General features: G+C 40.1%; 1 protein-coding gene and 1 pseudogene across 1 annotated transcript in view; both read left to right on the forward strand.

Moving 5' to 3' along the window:
* Positions 1-23,868, forward strand: part of FSIP1 (fibrous sheath interacting protein 1) — a 200,548-nt gene that overhangs the window by 143,962 nt on the left and 32,718 nt on the right. The window lies entirely within an intron of this gene.
* Positions 3,255-3,509, forward strand: LOC102829352 (annotated as a pseudogene).

The following is a 23,868-nucleotide window of genomic DNA, read 5'->3' on the forward strand; positions in this document are numbered from 1 at the left end:
TAATTCAACAAATTTTTGTTGTCTTTTGCATATTAATGTGAGTTTACAAGATTGTAATAGAATTTCTTATAAGATGTTATTGTTGCTCATTGCTATGGAGTTGGTTCTGCCTCATGATGACTTTATGTACAACAGCATCAAACACTACCTGGTTCTACACCATCCTCTCAGTTATTCTTGTTTGAACTCATTGTTTCAGCCACTATGCCAGCTCAGCTCATGAGGGTTTTTCTCACTTCTGTTGATCCTCAGCTTTACCAAGCATGATGTCTTCCTTTAGTGATCTGTCTTATCTGAAAACATGTCAAAAGTAAGCCAGGTGAAGTCTTGCAATCTTCTAGGAAATATTCTGATTGTACTTCCCTCAAAACCAATTTGTTTGTTTCAAGTAGGATAGCCGTTATTCTTTATGGTATCGCCAGTATTCTTTGCCAATAACACAATTCGGATGTATAAATTATTCTTCAGTCTTCGTTTATCATTGTCCAGCTTTGTATACATGTGAGGCAACTAGAAAGACCTTGGCTTGGGTCAGCTGCCCTTAGTCATCAAAATCACACCTTTCCTTTTTAACACTTTAAAGAGGTGCTGTGCAATATACCTTTTGATTTCTTGACTGCTGTTAACATGGACATTGATTACTGATCCATGTAAAGTGAACTCCTTGACAACTTTAATTTTTTTCACCCTTTAGCATGATGTTGTTCATTAGTCCAGTTGTTATGATGATTTTCTTTTCCTTCATGCTCAGGTGTACTCCCTATTGAAGGTTGTAGTCTTTATAAGTAATAAAATTCTTTCTATGTATCTTTTTATTCTCGCAAAACTCACGTAAGGTAGATTATTCTGCTTACTTTATGGATGAAAAAATTGAGGTTCCTATTGATGAAGTGACTCACCCAGGTCTGTAATTAATGAGTTACAGAATCTGAATTTGAACCTAGGCTCTCTGCTTCTAGTTCCACAATCTCAAAAAATTGTCAGTCTTACAGGCTGGCGATTGGAAGTCCTTGAGAAGTGAATTACAGCCTGAAAAAGACAGGGTTTAGAAGAAACTTACCCAGATTTGTAACTTTGGTTTGGTTTTTAGTATTATGAATTTATAATCTATGTTGTACACATTTAAGTAACATTCTGATAATAGTAACTTAAAACATAATTTGTAAGAATCTATGAGCATTGTGTTAAAAACATGCTGTTGAAGCCTTTCCCTTCTTAACTGAATTCTTAGCAAACTGGCTTCTCAGCCTCCACTCCCTCTCTACTCCAGTGTAATCAACTCGATCATTAAGATGCTATTTGAGGCATCATTTTAGGATTCAGACCTATTTATCTTCACCTCTCCTCCATTTTCCCTCTGCGTGCAGTACAATATACAGCATTCCCTTTGCTATTTCAGACATTTTAAACGTTAGATTCAGTGACATTGATTGACTATGTTGTGCAGCCATCACCATCAGCATCTCCTAAACTTTTTCATCATCCTAAACAGAAATCCTGTAACTATTAGGTAATGACTCCCTTTTCTCCTTTGCATTCCTAGATCCTGATAACCTCTAATATACTTTTTTTCTCTATGAATTTGCCTGTTTCTAGATAGTTCACGGGAGTGTGGTCGCTCCATATGATAAGCACTGGACTGCGAACCACAAGGTCCGTGGTTTGATCTTGCCAGCCACTCTGTGGGAGAAAGACGAGGCTTTCTGTTCTAAAGGTTTTTTTCTTTTTTTAAAAAAGCCTTGGCAACCTTGTACAGCGCCACTATGAGTTGGAACTGACATGACAGCACTTAACAGCAACATTGAATAGTGCATATAAATGAGATAATTCAATATTTGTCCTTTTGTTTTTGGCTTATGTCACTCTGCATAAAATTTTCAAGGTCCCTTCATGTAGTATGTATCAGAACTTCATTTCTTTTTGTAACTGAATAGTAGAGAAAGCCAAAAAGTATTGGTACTAGGGTTCCCGTTCATACTTGCACGGCATATTCCCAACAAAATGAGTTAAAACATGTCTCTGTGATCAGTGGATGGCTGCCAACATGTTCGTTCAGTAGTGCACTTGTCTGAATCTCTTTCGGGTGCCTTCAAAACAATGGTCTAATCAAAACAGTGGCTTCTGAGGGGACCTGTTGGGCCAGTTAAATTTGAGGCAGAGAGGTTGGCTCAGAAGGTTATGGCAACAGTGTTTTGAGATTCCAAAAGGGTAATACTGATGGATTTTCTTGAAGGACACAGGATGATCATGGGGGCTTATTAGGAAGAAGTTTTAAAAAAATTGAAAACTGTATTGGTGAGAGAGGAAGGCCAGGAAAGTTATGCTAAGGAAACGTTTTCCACCATGACTATGCACCTACTCATTCTTGGAGGATAAAAAGGGCTTCCCTATGAGAATTTTACTGGGAAAGCTTACCCCACCCACCGTACAGCCCTGATCTTGTCCCTTCAGACTATTTTTATTCCCCATACTCAAAGAACATTTGAAAGAAGCATGGTTGAGCCCCTCAAGGCTGTCATAACTGCTGTTTTGATATCAATCAAAGGGCACAGGATTCTCTGGGGGAAGGTTAGTGAGATGGAAATACTGCCTTCAGAAGTGTATGGACCTAGTGGGGGATATATAAAAAAAGCTTCATATTTTGATATTTTTGTTTAATAAAGCTTTCTATGATTTTGCAGCAATACTTTTTGACTTACCCTTCTATAAACTATTTTTGCATTTAAAACACAGAGTACACATAGAAAACTAACACAGAAGGGATTGTGCAGTTTGCAAAAATGTACATTGTGCACGTTATTTGTGTAAAAATATGTAGACCACATTTTATTTATCCACTTACCTGCTGGTGGATACTAAGGTAATTTCCGCCTTTGGGCTATTATAATGTTTCAATGAACACAATTGTCTGTGTTCCTGTTTTCAGTTGTTTTGAGTATATACCTAGGAGTAGAATGGCTGGATCATATGGTAGTTCCATGTTTAACTTTTTGAAGTACTGCCACATTGTTTTCCACAGTGGGGTACAATTTTACATTCCCACCAGCAATGGAGGAATGTTCTAGTCTGTTCACATCTTCACCAACACATGCTGCTTATTTTTTTCAACAGCTAAGATAACCAGACAATGGGGTCTGTTTTGGAGTCCTAAAAGCAAATAGGATAGGTGGGAACACTGGGTATGTCCTGAGGAGTTTAAACTGGGACAGGGGACTGAAAGGTACAGCAGAGTGAAGACTTTTAAACCCAAGGTCATGGCAAAACATTTGAAGTTCACAGCCATGACTATGATGGTACAAGAAGGGACTGTAGAAGGTGCATACAGGCCCCTGAACAGAATCCTCATCAAGGATGGTCTCGTTGGCGACATTAAGTGAAGGCGGTACTATGAGAAGCCATGCCACACGCGACAGAGGGAAAACTGTGAAACCTGCAGGAGGATCATGGGAATGACATGCAAGATCGCAATGATGCGAAAGAACCGGGTAGATCCATGGCAGGGCTGTTGAGGCACTTCGTATCTCTCTTTTCATTCTAGAACCTATTTTCTCTTATCTTTCGCCATTATAAACTCCATCAAATATATGCAAGAAGGGCTGCATATAAGAGGTTTTCCTACTGGTCATCAATGGACCCTCTCTTTTATTATTAAGTGAGAAAGAAATTGTCCCTTCCACTCTTTCCCCTCCCCCCTCCCCCAACTTTAAGTTAAAGAGGATAGGAACCATATTTGTATTTGGAATAAATTCTGTTTCTGAACCCCACCTCCACCCCCACCCCCAAAAAGCAAATAGGACATAGTTTGTGTTGTTAAGTACCGTTGAGTCAGGTCTGTGACCCTGCATAGGATTGCCAAGGAGCGGCTGCTGAGTTTGAACTACTGACATCATAATACCTTTTACAAAGGATCTTCTTGTTGTTGCTACATGCCATTGAGTACATTTATGATTTTTAGCAGAGTAGACCTGCCACATATGATTTGCTAGGCTATGGTCTTTATGGAAGCAGATTGTCAAGTCTTTCTCTTGCTGGCCAATGGGCTAGGTTCTAGCCGTCGGCTTTTCAGTTAGCTGAGCACTTAATCTTTGTTCCACCAGGACTCCTTTAAAAGAGCTTCTGGGGCAGTGAAGGTGCCATTGTTGTTCGTTACCTCATGCATTCTGACTCCTGGTGACTTGTGTGTGCAGAGTAGAGCTGCTCCACAGGGTCTCAAGGCTGTGACCTTTCAGAAGCAGACTGCCAGGACTGTCTTCTGAGGTGCTTGTGGGTGGGTTTGAAGCACCAACCTTTCAGCTAGTAGTTGAATGCTTAACTGTTTATGTCACTGGACTGACGAAGATGCCAGAGCTAGAACTTAAAAAATACATATTATAAAGGCTTACAGGTAAGGAAGCCTTCCCATTAGGTGTTGTTGTTAAGTGCCCTTGAGTTGGTTCTGACTCACAGCCACCCTGTATAGAGTTTCTGAGTAGCAGCTGGTGGGTGTGAACCACCGACCTAGCAGTAAGCAGTCCAGTGCTAACCCTACATTGCCATACCAGGACTATTATTATAACACTGCTGTTGAAACATGAGTAGATGTTCGCCAGGTGAAAGGTTATCCCAGAAGCATAATCAAAGGTTTGGAATGATTTTCCTTACCTCATACTTTTATCAGGACAGTTTTGGAGTAGACATCTCCTTCAAACCAACCACACATGGGTCACTTAACAACAAACACAACAAGTGACGCCATAGATGGAGGCAGGACGATGACGTGGAGAGATGGAGTGGCTGGGGACTCTAGACCCAGAGAGGGAGAGGGGCTGTGTGCCGACGACCCGGGGGCAGGTTTGGTTGGTTGATGATGCATGGAGGTGATTGTAACCATGGCAATGAAATGATACATGATAGGATGAATGCAAAACTAATGTTCTCCCATGTAAACTATCACAGAATTCACAATAAAACATTAAAAAAAAAAAAATAGAAGGGAAACAAAATGAAACAAACCAACAAACACATAAGAGTATGAGTCCTCATAAGAGTATGAGGTAGGGCAAATCATTTCAAACCTTTTTTTTTTTTGGGTAGTATGTTAATTGGCACCTGACAACAACAACAACATGTTAATTGAAGCAGCGGAAGAGTGGCAAACTCTACCCTCCAATCACATTCACAACCAGTTAGAACAATCAGCCATTCCTGGGATTTTTAAGTCCTGGCCTGACACTGCAGGGTAATGCACTAGATGGCAAGGTCAGTTTGAACTGCAAGGTTGATGGTTTAAGCCCACCAACTGCTCCTTGGAAACCCTATACAGGGTTGCTATGGATTAGAACTTACGCAATGGCACTTAACACAACAACAACAACAACAGCAGCAAATCGAGTTCTATAAGGACCTCTGGTGGTGCTGTGGGCTAGGCTTTGGACTGCTAACCGCAAGGCCAGCAGTTCAAGCCCATGATCTGTTCCACGGGAGAAAGATGAGGCTGTGTGTTTCTATAAGATTTATAGTATCAGAAACTCTATATAGGGTTGCTCTGAGGTGGAATCAACATGATGGCAGTGAGCTTGGTTTGGTTTGGTCAGGTTATTCAACTCCATTTCTTGTAGCCTTCTTGGCCAACGTACAAAAACTGTGTGAGAATTCACCTGGCCACTAACGGATTGCTGCCGTCAGCGGACTCTTCACCTCAGCAGCTGTCTAGGCTGTCTAGCCACATAGGTCCATCTAGAGCAAATAGAGACAGTGGTTCTCAGTGCTTTAAATAGTGGTTTTGGATCAGGAAAAGGGCTATTAGTCAGAGCAACCTGCCTGAGATTCTATTCTCAAACTATTCCAACATATATTGTAGTCTTTTCCTAGTTGGTCTTTGCATTTCCCCTCCCAGTGGGGCCCCTGACTAGGGAGGACAGTGCTACTTTGGCTTGGCTCTTAAAAAATAGGCATACACCTGCAAACCATATTTTATAGACAGGGACACTGCAACTTATCCAAAGTTGCTTAGCTTTTGAATTTTAGTGCTGGGATTTGCAGAGTTTATGAAATGATTACTATACTAAGCTTTGTAAAACATATTTAATAAATATTTAAATGAATGAATAAATGAATGATGGACAGTCTTGTTGAAATGGCAGATCAGCACAAGAATTGGTTGGATGATGACAACTGAAGAGAGGGGTCATATTTTGAAGTTTATTTCTCTTGTTAAACACTTCAGGGATGGAAATGTCCTTTGTATGTGACAATTTAGAAGTCTTTAGTTAGGTATATTTAATTCTAAAGAGGTAACTGCTTCTGGGGTACAAGAATGGTGATTATCCATGACAAGTCTTTTAAAAAAGTTTTTGTTTAAATTTCTTTTCCAGATGGGCAGGTTCTCATATAGCATAGTCTGTGATGTGTATTAAATCTCTTTTTTATTTGGTCTGCATTTTCACATTGACAATGAGGAGAAAACAGGTGCTAGGAAAACTTTAGTCTGAGTAACATTAAAGGAGAGGTGAGAAGCAGAAAATGAACTTGAGCACAGAAGCTGATGAGATTTATTTTGATGCTTTTCACCAGTTATTGGAGAAACCTTACCAGCGAGTGCCTTTTAACTAGAATATGAGAGATGGCATGATTCAGTTTCGGGCAAACCACCTCCCTTTAGAGGAAAGGAATGTACATGGTCAAAGGATAGGCTGCTTCCCCACCATTTATCATACATGGCGTTGGAGGCGGGGTGCTGTGGAGTTTTGTTCCTGTTTAGTCCATCAGCACATGAAAACCCCTGGTCTCAGATCTCCCTGACTGATGTGGTGTCCTTGTAAATTAGCCCCGAGTCAGCCTGTGGTCCCAGAGACTGGTGGAGAAGAACTTTACTTGTTATGTTGGAGCTCTGCAGGGCTGTGTGCTCTCACTGGGCAGACTAAACTGGGTTTCTTTTATTTCAAAGGACTCTAGCAGTTTTTCTCTTTAAATGATCTGTTTACAGTTTCTCTTGAGTTTTAATATTTTAAACATTCAGGATGCCTTCTTATTTAATGTTTTTTTTAGGAGTCCTTGGGTGGTGCACACAGTTAAGTCTTTGACGACTAACTGAAAAAGCTAGTGGTTTGCACTTATATAGAGGCACCTCAGAGGAAAGTTCTGGTGATCTGCTTCCAAATGTCATAGACTTGAAAACGCTCTAGAGTATGCTTTCACTCTGTGCTTAATACAAGAGAAAGGCCTTAATTTTCTAATCTAATGAATGGCAAAATCAATCCTTCTGGTTTAACTGTAACATGCCTTTAAAAAGATTGATTTAACCTTGAGAATACTTCCTTGGCCCATGGACACATGGGAGGACAACTTCTCTTCCATTCCTAGGCAGCCTGGGAACCTTGCCCTTGGGAGCTTTGACCATTAAACAGTTAAACCAGAGTAGATTATTCAGTTATCAATTGCATTAATTAATTTACTCATTGATGTAATTTCTCTCAAAGGCTTTGGCATTAGGAAGACTTAATCTGCTGTGAATGTGAATGAGAGAAAAGAGCAATAGGAAATACATACCTTAAATTATTAGCTTGTCATTAGGCAATTCATCTTTGACAAACTGTCCTTACATTTCTTGGGAACAATAAGAGATCCTTTCTTCGGTCAGTGCCCTTTGGGACACAATCTGACCAATTCTTGGACACAGATTGTAAATTAAAGAGCACTTAGGAGTGTTTTGGGGGTTCTGGAGTGATGCTGTAGGATAAGCATTGGATTACTAACCGAAAGAAAGGTCAGTGATTCAAACCTACCAGCCACTCCTCAAAAACCCTATACAGGGTTGTTATGAGTCAGAACTCATTCGATGGTAATTAACAACAACAACAGGAGTGTTGTGGAGCCCTGGTGTTGCACTGTAGGATAAGCACTGGACTGCTAAGAGCAAGGTCAAAGGTTCAAACCCACCTGCTACTCCTCAGAAACCCTATTCAGGGTCACTATGAGTTGGAACTGACTCAATGGCATTTAATAACAGAAGTGTTGCAGGAGCCCTGGTGGCACAGTGGGTAAGCATTTGGCTGCTAACCGAAAGACTGGCAGTTCGATGCCACCATGGGAGACGTGTGGCACTCTGCTTTTTAAAAGATTACAGCTGTGGAAACCCCACGGGGCAGCGCTCCTCTGTCCTGTGAGGTCACTCTAAGTAGGAATTGACTTGACAGCTGTAGGTGTGATTTTGGGATCCGGAATGTTGTAGCAGTGGGCTCATTGTGTTGTTGACCCAGGAGTCGGAGCTGACCAGTGGCATCTGTTGTTCCTAGTAGTGCTGAGTCATTCCATCCGCTAATAAAACCTTGGGTAACTCAATCCAAATGGCTACAAACCTCAGTGAACAGGATTTTCTTTTATTCAAAAGAGAAAAATCATAATAAAAATTTAATATTAGATTAATAATAAAAATCATAATACAAAGAGTTCTTGGGAATGTTCTGAGGATAATGAATTCCATCTAATATCTGATGCCTTTTGTTCTTATGTTATAGAACTGTGCATTGAGTGAGTACTCATGGAAGGAATCATAACACTGAGATAATGGAAGACAGACATTAGAAATGGGAGGTTCCCTCAGGATTTAGATGAGGAAACTGTGGCCCAGAGAGGTGGTCTGCATGCGAACACTTTTAGGAGTGGTGCCACACTTTATCATTCTACCCTGCCAAGGCCAGCAAAGATTCCACTGCACTCATTAGACTGCTTACAAAGGCACAAGGTAAACGGATGCAGCTTAGAAACTTTTACCAAGGCTTACAACAAACAGCATTTTCTAGGGAGGTTGTTATTGTTCGGTGCCGTTCAGTTGGGTCAAACTCATAGTGACCGTATGCACACCAGAATGAAATACTGCCCGATCCTGCTTCATCTTCACAATTGTTACTATGTTTGAGCTCATTGGTGCTCAATAGCAGCAAAACATAAGGAAGGTTGTTGTTGTTAAGTGCCGTTGAGTTGGTTCTGACCCATAGCGACCCTGTATGAGATTTCTGAGGAGCAGCTGGTGAGCCTGAACCACCGGCCTTGCAGTTCAAATGGCTTTGCAGTGGCACATTAACCCACAGTGCCACACCAGGACTCCATAAGGAAGATTGTTGTTGTTAAGTACCATCTGAGGAGCAGCTGGTGAGCTTGAACCGCCAACCTTACAGTTCGAACGACTTTGCAGTATGGTGCATTAACCCACAGTACCATGTAGGACTTATTATTTTGAATATTTGAAAAGGATTCAGATATGCAGAGAAAAGTACAGAGTAATAAGAGGTTAGTACTGGATAGTCAAAAATGGAATTAAATGATATATCATGTGGTACCTATTTTATATAGCAATGAACATTTCCCAAATGAACTTATTTTAGGATTGTTGTTGTTAAGTGCAGTAGAGTTGGTTCCAACTCATAGTGACCCTGTGTAGAATTTCCAGGGAGGGTTGGTGGGTTTGAACCCCCGACCTTGACATTAGCAATGCAGTTCTTATCCTACAGCGACCCAGTACTGGGATGACAGTAGTTTTTTTTGAAAGGAAATATGTGACCTGCTGAAGTAAGTTTGTTTAATGTTGGTTACTAGATGATACTCCTCATAGGAATTCACAACTTATGTTAGTGTAGAGAGGCTCTGAAAATTTCTATAGAAGCATAGGTCACTTTGTTTAAATCAGAATTTTAAAAATGTTTTTGATAATAGAATCTATAAAAGTGCTCTTAAGCAGTCATATCTGAACCCAGATTAAGAAGTGCTGATTTAGGAATTGTGTGGAAAATAAAGCCGAGTGGTGGATCAGCATAGGTTGTTGTTAAGTATTGTTGAGTTGGCTCCGGCTCATAGTCACCATGTATAGGGTTTACGATGAGCAGCTGGTGAGCTTGAACCACTGAGCTTGCAGTTCAAATGGATCTTGTAAGCCAGTTTCATCCTACAGCACCACACCAGGACTCCTACAGCATAGGTAAGGAAGTATTATGGAGGAGGTGGTATATAAGGATGGAAAAAGTGTGGTGCTATAGGATAAGCAAGATCCGTTTAAGCCACAAGGGCAGCAGTTCAAACTCATCAGTCACTACTCGGAACCCCTCTACAGGGTCACTATGAGTTAGAACGGACTCACTCAACAAACAGCAACAAAGTGCGAATACAAAGATGGGAACAGGGTAAGGAAAACTGTAGGGTCAGGAAGGAGCACTCTGCCTGGCATTTAGTGGGCGTTCAGTGTGCAAGGAGAAAAGAGACTGCACATTCAAATGTATTCTATAGAGACCCTTTTATATAAGCCTTAGGATCGGGCAGTGTTTCGTTCTGCTGTGCATAAGGTCACTATGAGTCGGTACCGACTCGATGGCACCTAACAACAACAACAAAATAGGACAAAGCCAAAACAAAAATGCAGCCAGCTGACTCAAGGTCATGGGGCTAATTACAGATGATAGAATACTAAAGAATTCACCCCAGATGATGACTGGTGGCAGGGCAGCCCATCTCTGTTGCAGAGGGGACTACAGAAGTGGAGAAAGGACCATGATTGGGATAAATACACAATGGCCGCTTTGGAAAGGTTACAGGATTGTGTGGCCCTGAGTCATAGACACCAGGATCCCAAATTTTAACTGAAACTCCACTATGGACTGTACCTCAAAGTAGAGGAAATGAAAATCCTCGCAACTGGGTCCGTGAATAACATCATGATAAATGGAGAAAGGAGTTCTGGTTAATGCGCTGGACTGCAAGGTCAGTTTGAACTGCAAGATCAGCGGTTCAGGCTCACCAGCCACTCCTTGGGAACCCTATACAGGATCGCTATGAGTCGGAACTGACTCGATGGCACTTAACAACAACAACAAATGGAGAAAAGACTGAAGTTGTCAAAGGTTTCATTTTACTTGGCTCCATAATCATCACTCATGGAAGCAGTAGTCAAGAAATCAAAAGACACATTGCATGAGGCAAATCTGCTGCAAAAGAGCTCCTTAAAGTGTTCAAGAGCAACTAAGGTGTACGTGACCCAAGTCATGGTATTTTCAATCACCACATGTACATGCAAAAGCTGGACAATGAATCAGGAAGAATGTAGGGGGAAAAATGATGCATTTGAATTTAGTATTAGTGAAAAATATTGAAAATACCATGAACTGCCAAAAGAACAAATGAATCTGTCTTGGAAGAAGTGCAGCCAGAATGCTCATTGAAAGTGAAGATGGTGAGATTTTGTCTCACATACTTCAGACATGGTGTCAGGAGGGACCGTCCCTGGAAGGGACATCATGTTTGGCAAAGTAAAGGGTCATTGAAAAAGAGGAAGGCTTCCAATGGGAGGAGATGGATTGATCCAGTGACTACAGCAGTGGGCTCAAACCTGACAACAATTGTGAAGATGGTGCAGGACCGGGCACTGTTTCCTTGTGCATAGGGTCGCTGTCAGTGGGAACTGACTTAGTTCACCAAACAACAACAACAGATCTAGTTTTGGCCCATCATTAAATGCTCTCTGTAAAGGCCTGAAGGCAAATTGCTCTTCCTCCTCGGTCTCACCCTGGAGTTGTAATCTACTTTCAAACACACTTTCCCTACTTTCCAGCATTTCTTATGACCACATTGCTGATTTGATGGTCAGAAAGAGCTCAGATGGTGTCTGAACCTATGCTAAGGCTCCAAATGAAGCTAGGGTCCCCAGTGTAGACCACAACTTTCCACAAATCAAGTGCTTAGAAATTAAGCTCAGGAAATGGAGTCCTGGTGTGGGACTGCAGGATAAACTCGGAATTGCTAAGCACAAAGTTGGTGGTTCAAACCCGCCAGCCACTCCTTGGAAACCTTATACAGGGTCTCTATGAGTCAGAACAAACTCAACAACACTTAACAACAACAACACTAGGAAATGTTTGCTGAATGAGGATGTGCGTGAAAACATAATTACTGTGGGAGGCAATGAAGCTATTGATAAGACTGGAATGAAAAGATTGGGAATGAAGTTGAACAGGTAGAATCATCAGATTATGGAGGGCCAACCTGAGTATTTAAGACTTGATCCAACAAGAAACTCATGTTGGCTTCTGGGCAAAGGATGACAAAGTAGAAGTAGTGTGTGGGAAGAACAACCTGAGACTAGTGGAGCCAGGTAAGGATGGAAAAGATCAAAATACAATGAAGAGCAAGGCATCTTAGAAAGTGATACCTTTGTGGGTAGAAAGTAGGCCACAGAGTGGGTTTTGTACATGCCTAAGTAAAAGCAAAACCAGGAGACCTTGTCAAATATAACAAAATAAATTGTATTATTCCATTTCAGTCATCTCTCATATCTTGAAAAACAGTAAGTAGAAAAATGTCCTTGGAGACAGGAAATGAGGTTTCTTTCACTCAGAAACCTATAATGTCTTTATTACAAGATGCATTTGTGATTTTGCTTGCAGGGTGTGAAATTCAGGATGAATTACCATGCTGGAAAATGCCACTGGCTAGTTCTGGAGTGCAATCCATGCTGGCTTTCCAAGTGTTTTTGTTTGTGTGTGTGTGTGTCTCCTTATTGAAAAAACTGGAGTCCTGCTGTTGGGCTGAAGGATGATGTACTGGATCACCAAGGTCGGTGGTTCAAACCCACCAGCCACTCCTTGGAAACCGCAGTCATAGTCACGATGAGTTGGAACCAACTTGACGGCACTTGGCACCAACAGCATTGTAAAAACTGTGTGTAAACAAGTATGTAATCTTCCTTTTTGTGTCTTACTGCTGCTGAAATCTCATTTTACTGATTTTGTTGTTATTGCTGAGAATTTATACAGTGAAACATACAGCAACAGTTTCTTCCTGTGCAGTTTCATGTCACTGATTCCGTTCTCGGGGTTGTCCAACCATTATATGTCCACTCTCCTTTTCTGAATTCTTTCCCCCTTATTGACATAAACTCACTGCCCCCTAAGGTTCCTATCTAAACTTTTGAGTTGCTGTTAATTTGTTCTCATATACTTTTCAGTAGAGCATAATGATACTGTTGTTTTTATTGTTAAGTGCTAACCCATAGCGACCCTGTATAGGGTTTCCAAGGAGCTGCTGGCTGGTGAGCTTGAACCACCGACCTTGTGGTTCAAACAACTTTGCAGTCCAGTGCGTTAGCCCACAGTGCCACACCAGGACTCCATAATGATACAAGTTAAGCATATTTTTGGCTTGAGGTTTAAAGATTATGCTGGAATAATTTCTTTTTGAAGGATCAGCATGAGGCTAGTCCCTCTGAGGTGGAGTTTAAAGATATTCCAAATGTCCAACTTTTCCAATATGTTATACCATCCCATAATCTTCATATCAACCAGCACTCCTCCCCTCCCTTACATCCCAGGGGTCAGCAATAGGCTGCAACGTCTCATAGAACTCACAAACTGTCAAGGATATGGCTGACTAATTGTGGAGGCTAGCAAGTTCCAAATACAGATGCCCGCCTGGAGAATTCTCCTCACCTAAGCAGTCTAGGGTCTAAAGAACCTATAACTGCATGTTAGACAATAGGCTGAGGAATCTGGTAAATTAGACCAGATGACGGGCCACAAGTCCAATGAACTGGAAGTCAGAAGGAAATGAACCAGATGCCAGATTCAGAGCAAGAGAGTGAACTTCGCCAAAATATCCCATTATATTGGACTCAGACCATGCTCCCAAGAAAAACTAAGTGGGGGTGGCCTGAGTCACATCTCTAGTAAGGTAGGGGCATCTTCAATCCTTGTTGTTGTTAAGTGCTGTTGAGTTGGTTCTGATTCTTACAGACTCTGTCTAGGATTTCTGAGGAGCGGATGATGGGTTTGAACCTGCAACCTCATTTTTCAAACTGATCTTGATGTCCAGTGCTTTATTCTGCAGCACCATTGTTCTTCCTTGTTCCACCTTCTTCTTCTTCTTAGATTGAATTTATATGTAACTTTATTGGCTAAATTTTTCAACTTGTACATTTAATACAATGTACTTTCAATAAGGAAGTGTTACTATGCCTTGTTGTTGTTGTTAGGCGCCATCGAGTCGCTACCGACCCATAGTGATCTTATGCACAGCAGAACGAAACACTGCCTGATTGTGGGCCAACCTCACTATTGTTGCCACGCTTGAGTCCATCGATGCTGCCACTTGGCCAATCCATCTTGTTGGTGGTCTTCCTCTTTTTCTCTGACCCTCCATCCTCCCAAACATGATATCCATCTCCAGCGACTGCTCCCTCCTGACAATATATCCAAAGTATGAGAGATGAAGTTTGGCCATCTTGGCCTCTAAGGAGCACTCTGGCTGTACTTCTTCCAAAACGGATCTGTTGGTTCTTTTGGCAGCCCATGGCACTTTCAGTATTCTCCTCCAACACCATAACTCAAAAGCACCAATTCTTCTATGGTCTTCCTTATTCACTGTCCAGCTTTCGCATGCATATGAGGTTATTGAAAACACCATGGCTTGGGTCAGGCACACCTTAGTCCTCAAGCTGACATCTTTGCTCATCAACACTTTAAAAAGGTCTTGTGCAGCAGATTTGCTTAATGCAATACGTTGTTTGATCTCGTGACTGCTGCTTCCATGAGTGTTGATAGTTGATCCAAGAAAAATGAAGTCCTTGACAACTTCAATCTTTTCTCCATTGATAAGAATGTTGTTTTTTGGCCCAGTGGTGAGGATTTTTGTTTTCTTTACATTGAGATGTAATCCATACCGAAGGCTGTGCTCTTTGATCTTCATCAGTAAATGTTTTAAGTCCTCTTCACTAACAACAAGCAAGGTTGTATCATCTGCATATTGCAGGTTGCTAATGAGTCTTCCTCCAATCCTGATGCCATGCTTTTTTTCCCCCCACAGAACCCAGCTTCTCGTATTATTTGCTCAGCATACAGGTTGAATAAGTATGGTGAAAGAATACAACCTTGTTGCACACCTTTCTTAATTTTAAAACATTCAGTGTTCCCATGTTCTGTTCAAACAACTGCCTCTTGGTCCAGGTACAGATTCCTAATGAGCACAATTAAGTGTTCCAGAATACTCATACTTCGCAATGTTGTCCATAGCTTGTCATGATCCACACAATCGAAAGCCTTTGCATAGTCAATAAAGAATTGATATTTTCTGAAAGTTTTCACAATATGTAACATGAAGAATACAGAAGCATTTTTATTTTTTCACTTAATGATGTAATACACAAATGTTGATGATACATAATTCACATATAACTTTTTCCTTTCTAATTCACAATCAACAGATTGATTAGTCCAGAGGAATTGCTGTGATCACTATGTTGTTGTTAAGTGTTGTAGGGTTGGTTCAGACTCTTAGTGATTCTGTATAGGGTTTCTGAGGAGCAGCTGGTGGATTTGAACCATCAACCTTGTGATTAGCAATCCAGTACTTATCCTACAGTGTCATACCAGAACAGAATGAAGCCCTAGTGTGGCACTATAGGATAAGCAGTGGACTGCTCACTACAAGGTCAGCAGTTCAAATCTACCAGCCATCCTCAGAAACCCAATATGGGGTCACTATGAGCTGGAACTGACTTGACAACATACAAAAACAACATATTAATATTTCAATAATTTATTTTAACCTATTTATTCTTTTATATGCTAAAATATCTTCATTATGTGTTTTTATGAGATAGAGCTATAGGAAGGAAGACTGTGGTCAGCCACAGTCTTTCAGCCAATCAGGTTTGTCATTTGGTGGCTTCCCAATGTAGAACTTCGATGTCTTATTGTAAGGTCACTAGGAGCCTGTTGGGCCCAGCAGCTGGAAGAAGGGGCACAGCAACTTGAACAGCGATATCTTGCCAGCTGAGCTCCCTCCCTCCCACCGTAATTCATAATCCTTGTTGTTGTTAAGTGCCATCAGTGAGTTCTGACTCATAGTGAGTCTGTGTGGGATATCCAAGGAGTGGCTGTTGGGTTTGAACTGTCTATCTTGTGCTTATCCTATAGCAGCACAAATCTAACAATGGACCATAGCCACAGAATTATGATACATCACAGAATGGAGGAATATGGCTAAAAGGGTCATATTAAGTAACTAATGATACTGCAGAGTACTTTAGAACAGTAGTTTTAGAAGTTCATCCACCCTGCATGACTCCAGAAACTTTACAGTCCATGAGAATTGGAATTCTCTTCTATATTTCCAAGATTCCTCTATGGAATCTTTTATCAAAATGCTCAGTAATGGTGACTGGATACCATCAACTTCTGGTCTTCCAGAATAAAGGTGATAAAGAAGGCAATTATTCACACATTGGTAATTTCCTTTCTTAAAAAAAGGAGATGAAAATAGTGTTTGGTAAAATGTATAGGGTGCTTGTTTTCATTTAGCAATTGAGTTATTGGTGCTTTTCTGTTTGCTACACTTTGGGGTTTTTTTGTTTACTTTTAGTCTAAGATTAGGTAGAGATTCCAATTTTTTTTCAGGCAGAAATATTTTTGATACAGTTAAAAAAGTCAAACAAATTAAAAAAAAAAAACCTTCACACACACAACATTCCAGTCGTAAATAGCATTTATTTTAAAGCAATAATATAAAGATAAGACTTATAGCCATTATTACTCCATGGCTTGAATGCTCAAGGGTCATCTTGAAATGCCTGCCCTCTTTGTTCTGTGATTCCATGACTCTTGACCTTTATAATTCATTTATTTACTAGGAAATCTTCCCTGATAGCTTCAAATCCAATTACACAGTCCAGGATTTCCAACCTACCTAATTTTGTTGTTGTTGTTAAGTGCCATTGAGTTGGTTCCGACTCAGCGACCCTGTATAGAGTTTCCAAGGAGTGACTGGTAAGTTTGAACTGCCGACCTTGTTGTTCAAACTGACCTTGTGGTCCAGTGCTTTATCCCACAATGCCACACCAGTACTCCACTTTTATTTTGGAGCACATCAATTAATATCTTATTTACATGAACTGTATTTTCAGTTGTATAACTTACTCCTTCTCTGCTCTTAATTGCTGCACCTGTCTTTTCTTTTCCTAACAAGGTAAGGTCATAAAGAATCATTAGTCTGCATCAGATGTTATCAACTATGGCATATGAGAATCATCTAGAGAACTTTTAAAAGATTCTGACACATAGGTCTCACTCACTGAGACTCTGATTTCATGTGTAGAACCTAAATTATGAAAACACTGCATATTTTGGAGAGTAGAAAGTCATGAACTCTATGAAGACATGACAAATATTTGATATTAAAGTAGGGACTAAAATTAAAATTGGCCAGGAATTTCAGGCCGTCAGTCTAATATAAAATTCATTCTTAGCGGAATGCAGGCCCTTATCCAGAGAAGCAGCGACACCAGAGATGGAGGCAGAGATGGGGACATGGAGAAAAAAAGAGCAGCTGAGGACTCTAGATTCTTGGAAAGAGAGGGACTGAGAGCTAGTGGCCAGGAGGCAGACTTGTAGAGTAGTGCCTTTTGGTGGTGTAAATTATTATATATGCCTGAGTGTTTAAAAAAAACCAAAAAACTAAAATGAATAGAGACAAATACTGTTAACTGATGGTACATGGAAGGGATTATAATCATTGTAATGAAACAAAGCGTATGATTTGTTGAATATAAAACTGATGATCTACCCTGTAAACTTTCACTCAATTCACAATAAAAACTTAAAAAAAAAAAACTTTCATTTTTTTGTTTTTGATAATAATTTTATACTAGATTATTGTGTGCTATGAATGCTAGTGACTAACTTCTTACTTTAAATGAAGTTAAAAGTAAAACAGTAATAATAAATTTACTTTTAGATTCCAGACTTCATATGTCAGTAGCTCTACATCCTTATGTAGCAGATAATTGTTAGAACGTTTAGACACTGGTCTTTTGGAAAATCTTCAATAAGAAATGTGTTTTATATACCTCCTTCATTCTTAGTGTGTGTGTGTGTCTGTTTTCAATCAATAAAGTGATAATTTTTTGAGTGACCGTGCTGAAATTTTCAGTGTAGAACATCAGTAACCAAAGTAACATACCAGAGTCATGGGGTAGGGTCCGTCTAGGAAGGGTGGCAATCTCTTCTGAGCAAAGTGCGGTGTGCCTTGGGGGGAGGAAGGGATGAAGCTGGACATCCTCAGTTCTTCTTATCAGAAAACAAAGCCACATGTTCAGTGTGAAATCACCCCCAAATTATGCATGCCAGTGCTTTTGTTCAGCCACTATACCTCTGTACAGCATCATTGTTCTGAAAAACTTGTTTTGAATATGATAATTATTCAGCTCACTGATGCCTGCATAAGAAAGAAATAGAACTATAGCAATTTATAGGAGCAATTTGAAAAGTTGAATTAGATCATTTTATTTTAAACACTTTTGTAGGTCTTTAAAAAGAGTTTCTTGAACCGATGGACACTGCCTATAAAAATTGTTTGATTTTAACCTTACAAGTTAAAAAGAAAAATCCTCTTGGCTAACTTCCCTTTTCAGTGCTTGTGTAGAAGTAACAGTGCCTTTCAGATGTTTTTCACACACGTCTAGATATTACTCTTTGCTATAGTGGAAATACTCATTCTTCTCAGCTTCTGAATTTGAAACTAATTCGGTAAATGTTCCCATGAATTCTTAGAGACCATAAGGCAAGTCATGGTCTATTAAAACAAAATCACTCTCTTCTTGTTTGTGTTCAGATGCACACCTGAAAAGGATGATTCTGGCTTATTTGACTGAAAAATGACAGCTTGTTAGAGAGGGGATGCATGGTTCAATAGGACATCTTGACTTGTGGCCATCACAGAGGGGTCTGGAGTGACCTGTCCCCAGGAAGCCCAAAACTGTGCATTCCAAGTCATTAATCACCACAAGAACAGCTGTTGTCTCCCCTGGCGTCTAACTAATACTGACATGGCAGCCTTGGCTGTGGGCTGGAGGTTAATGCACTTTCCTGGAGCTAGGGGAAGAGTTTGAGAAGACTCACACACATTTCAGTTGTGATGAACATGAAATTCCAGGAGGAGGTGCATTTGTAGAAAACATGGTCATAGAGAAGGGAATTAAAGAAGTTCTAAGATACCAAAAGCCTGGTGAGAGATTTAAAGGTGTCATAGGATGTCTTTTTCCATAAACTTTTAAATTTGATAGTTTCAGCTAAAGGAAAAACTACTGTCACCAAAGTTTGTTACTCAAGACATTAGCTCCTATGTAAGTTTATAAACTATGTAGCTACATTCTGCCCTGTTAGACCTTATTTTAATTTATGGTTGGCTCACTTCCTTAGCTTTGCAGAATTTTCCAGCCATACTAAAGCTAAAACTAGAAGGTTGAAAAAATATGATATTGATTTTTCAAGCCTAGGTCCAATTTAAATAACGTGCTTATGAAAGAATATTTATTTCCAAGAGTAAACAGGCCAGACTTGCTGTTCCCACTTGTTTAGGTAACAACCACTGTTTGTTACAAAAGTAAAAAGTATATTATCTAGAGTTTTCCAGATAGATCCAGAAGTCTCAGAATAAATTCAGGCAACTTTGAGACTCATAAAAGTTAACCAGCCCCTCATGTGTGACAGACAAACTTGTTTCTCATCAGAAAGCAAGTTATCTTGTTTATCTGGCCCTTCCTCCCCTCGTTATTAAAAATCGATTTTCTTTAGACCACTCTTTTGGGTGTCTCTTAATTCATCAGTAATGCCCAAGTAAATTCAGCTGGGCAGCTCCATGTAGGAATACCATCTGCAGTAGGCCAAGTCAGGATTTGTGTGGGCAAATGTTTTCCAGAATTACTCTCAACTCTCAAAGCTTGGGTTTCATTTTCTCTGAAGACTTCAATTCTGAGTCTATAGGGAGAAAACAAAACTCTTTTGATATGCCATTTCATTGTTGTCTATTTTAAAATATTTTCTCATACACAGTCATCATCTATTGGATCCCTCCCCTCCCAGCCCCTTCTCACATTATAATTGAATTTAGCCCCTCTGCCATTGCCTTAAAATAGGGCCATTATTTTGCCACATGTTTGATTTCAGGTGCAAAGGATTAATTTTATTGGCATAGGATTTTTTTTTTCCCCCAAAGCCAGACTTTCTGGATGTGAACTTGTTGATTTAAATTTATGGTTGTTGTTAAGTGCTTCCAAGTCTATTCTGACTCATAGTGACCCTGTATAGGGTTTCCGAGGAGCAGCTGATGGACTTGGACTGCTTACCCTGTGCTTAGCAGTCCACTGCTTATCCTACAACACCATACCAGGACCTAGAGATAAAATGCTTGAGGAACAACTGAATTGTATAAAAAAAACTGCCTCTATTAGAAGAATTTTATTTTCTCTTTAAGACTCCCTGGGAATAAATTACAGTACATAATTATTCTAGTGGTCTGCTCACTGCAAGTCAACAGCACAATGGTAATAAACAACAAATTTATACACGTTACCAAAGGAGTAACCATGAACATTAGTTTTAATTTTAGATTCACTTAGTGGATCTTCATGGTCCTTATCATTAATTAGAAAAATTCCAAATTGCTTTGAATGTTTCTACCACAATTCACTTAAAAAAAAAGGAAAAAAGAGGAACATAGATTGCTTTTACTAAGTCATTTCCCTACAAGAAATGAAAAATGACTTTATAATTTTGAACTCGCAGCTGAGTCACAGCAGGCCTGAATATAAAGTAGCTGAAAACATGTGTGTGCATTCCTACCCCATGCAGCATTCTTTATTCTATAGATCCCTGTCACTAAAGAATTCAGTTAAATACAAAAACCCTCAGGTAGAAACAGGCTGTTAGGAGCTGCCGGGAGTCTCTGAGTGAGCTGGAGGCAGCTGCTCTCAAGCACAAGCCCTGTTGGAAAGGTCATTAGTACATGCCTAACGCTCCGGGCTAGGAAATGATTTCTTGGACCACAAGCAGTTAAAAATAATAAATAAAAAATGGAGATGGGGGAGGCTTGCATTAAAGCTCTTCTTTCCTATTAAGATTAGCAAGAAGACTTAGTGCTGTATTCATTATGATGAAAGATCAGCAGTGAAGTTACTTGATCCCAGGCCATTTTCCTTGTGCACCACAAATAGTTGAATGTTACATAAGGGTGACATTATGATAATCTGAGTCACAGATAATACCTGTGACTCACTTGAGTTTCTCGAACTCTGACGGGTATAGCATTAACATGAAAATTGGGAGCTTTATAGCAAAATAGCAAATGGGAGGTCACAAAATGAAAGTCGGTTTCAAGGGTCCCAACCCGCATCCTATTCTTGTGACTGCAATTTGCATTTTTATAGCACTCTGTAATCAAGGACTGCTAAATAATTTTATGGCTATTACTACAGGCTGAAGTCGGTTGACACTAGCAGCTGGGTAATTTGTTGAGAGTTCTGGATTTTTCCTATTTTACATCTGCTGGTTGTAGCTAAGGCCCTAAGTAGCAGGGGTGGTGGGGTTGTGTTTAATCCTTTGTAATTTTATTGGCACATTTAAAGTGGGGGGAGCATATTTTGGCCCTAAATACTATAAATGGTAACGATAAATACTATAAACAGACACTGGAAGGCATGACTCATAGTTTTACGCTGAATGTTTGGAACAGCATTCCATCAGGTTAACTAGGAAAATGTGTTTCATTGGGAAGTCAAATAGAGCACCATGTCGATTTTATATCATGTCACATTTTATGGGAGTATACGTTGTAGTACTTATTTGCTTTCAAATATCATAAACTCTGTTAATTGTAGTCAGTAAACTGTTTTGGGGATTTTTTGTTTTTCTATGTATGATGCGAGGAAAATGACAAGCACCCAGGGAAGATGTGTGTGTTTACTTGCTGGCGAAACGGATAACCCATCACCCGTATTGATTCTAAAATGAGGGCCTGGACTGAGCTTTTGGGCTCTGGTGGTAGTGATGTGCTCATCCCACAACTTGGGGCAGAGGTGCATGCTGTAGAGAGAAATGCCAGCTGTCATCTCTTTGGAAGTAAAAGAAAAACATTCAGTTTGAATTAGAAATGGGGGAAAAAAGGTCTGTTCCTTACTTACTCCTTTCTATGACTGAAGCTTTTAGGCACCCTCTTCTCCAAAGATTAACAGGGGTCTTTGAGTCTGAATCAACCCCAAGGCAGTGGGTTTGGTTTGGTTTTTACATAATTGATCATCTTTCTAAATGCTTACTCACCATTCATTCCATGACAAATCTGTTTATATCTTTTGCTCATCTTTTTATTTGAATGTATTTGATTTGGCTTGTATATTATTGATTGGGACTCCTGGTGTGGTGCTGTAGGATCAGCACTAGACTGTGAACCCCAAGGTCAGCAGTTCAAACCCACCAGCTGCTCCTTGGAAACCCTATACAGGGTCACTATGAGTTAGAATTGACTTGAGGGCACTTAACAATAGCATTTATATATATATATGTGTGTATGTAAAGTCCTGGTGTTGAGCTACAGGGCACAAAGTTGAACCGCAAGGCCAATGATTCAGACCCACCAGCCACTTCTTGGAAACCCTGTACAAGGTCACTATGAATCAGAACTGACTTGACTGTACTTAACAACAACAATAACATATATGCAAGTGTGTGTGTATATATGTATGTATATATCTATATATGTATATATCTATATCTATGTATATATATACATAGATATAGATATATAGAGAGTTCAAACTCACCTTGAGGTTCAGTGTTTTATCCTGCAGTGTTGGGTATATATATAATGTTGTTGTTAAGTACTGTGTAGTCAGTTCCGACTCATAGCGACCCTGCACAGGGTTTCCGAGGCTGTAAATCTTTACGGGAGGAGAACGCCTCATCTTTCTCCTACGAAACTACTGGTAATTTTGAACTGCTGACCTTGAGGTTGGCAGCCTGGCAGCCCGATTCATAACCACTGTGCTGCCAGAGCGCTCTCTCTCTCTCTCTCTCTCTCTCTCTCTCTCTCTCTCTCTATATATATATATATATATATATATATATGTAGCACTGTAGAATAAACATTAGACTGTTATCCATAAGGTTGATGGTTCAAGCCTATATATGTATATATATATTGTTGTTGTTGTTTCTAAGTGCTGTTGAGTTGGTCCCGATTCATAGCGACCCTGTATAGGGTTTCTGAGGAGCAGCTGGTGTGTTTAAACTGTCAACCTTGTGGTTCACAGTCCAGCGCTGATCCTACAGCACTACACCAGGAGTGTGACTTACAGCCTTGGAAATCCTAATAGGCATTTCTACTCTGTCATATAGTGTTGCCATGAGTTGGAATCAGCTGCACAGCTTTACAAGTTAGGAGTAATACACTTTTTTAATGTAATAAGGACTCATTTCTGTCCATTCATCTTGTGAGGTTAATAAATTCAAGTAGAGTAATGTATAATGTAGAGCTCTTTGTAGTACCCCAGAGAAGAGACGTTTTGGAGGACAGGCTGCTCTAGCTCTGTTTCTTCTCACGTCGTAGCCTTCAGTTGTATCACCTCTGGCTCTTCTTGAACATTCACTATAGGAAGTCAGCACTTGTGGCGGCTTCACATTCTTCCAAGCATTTGCTACCAGGTAGGTAGATTCATGAGGACCTGGTATCTCAGTCAAGGAGCTCTGGCAGTGCAGTGGTTAAAGCACTTTGTGCTAACCACTAGCTGCTCTGGGGGAGAAAGATGTTACAGTCTGTAGGATTTATACCCTGAGAAGACCTATGGGGCAGTTCTACTCATCATTTCATGGATGAGGTCACTACTGAACTGGAATTAACTTGATTGCAATATGCTTTGTATCTTATTCAGACAGTTTATTAAGATTGTCTATTAAATATTACCTAACTGTAGGATAAAAAGAACACCGGAGAGGGGGAAAAAGACCCAATCCATGAGTTGGAAATGAGAGTCTGGAAATTTAAGTATTTGCCACAAAGTTGCTTCTATCTATGCTATGTTGTTGT

This window comes from Chrysochloris asiatica, unplaced genomic scaffold (assembly GCF_000296735.1).
Source record: "Chrysochloris asiatica unplaced genomic scaffold, ChrAsi1.0 scaffold00004, whole genome shotgun sequence".
Taxonomy (NCBI): domain Eukaryota; kingdom Metazoa; phylum Chordata; class Mammalia; order Afrosoricida; family Chrysochloridae; genus Chrysochloris; species Chrysochloris asiatica.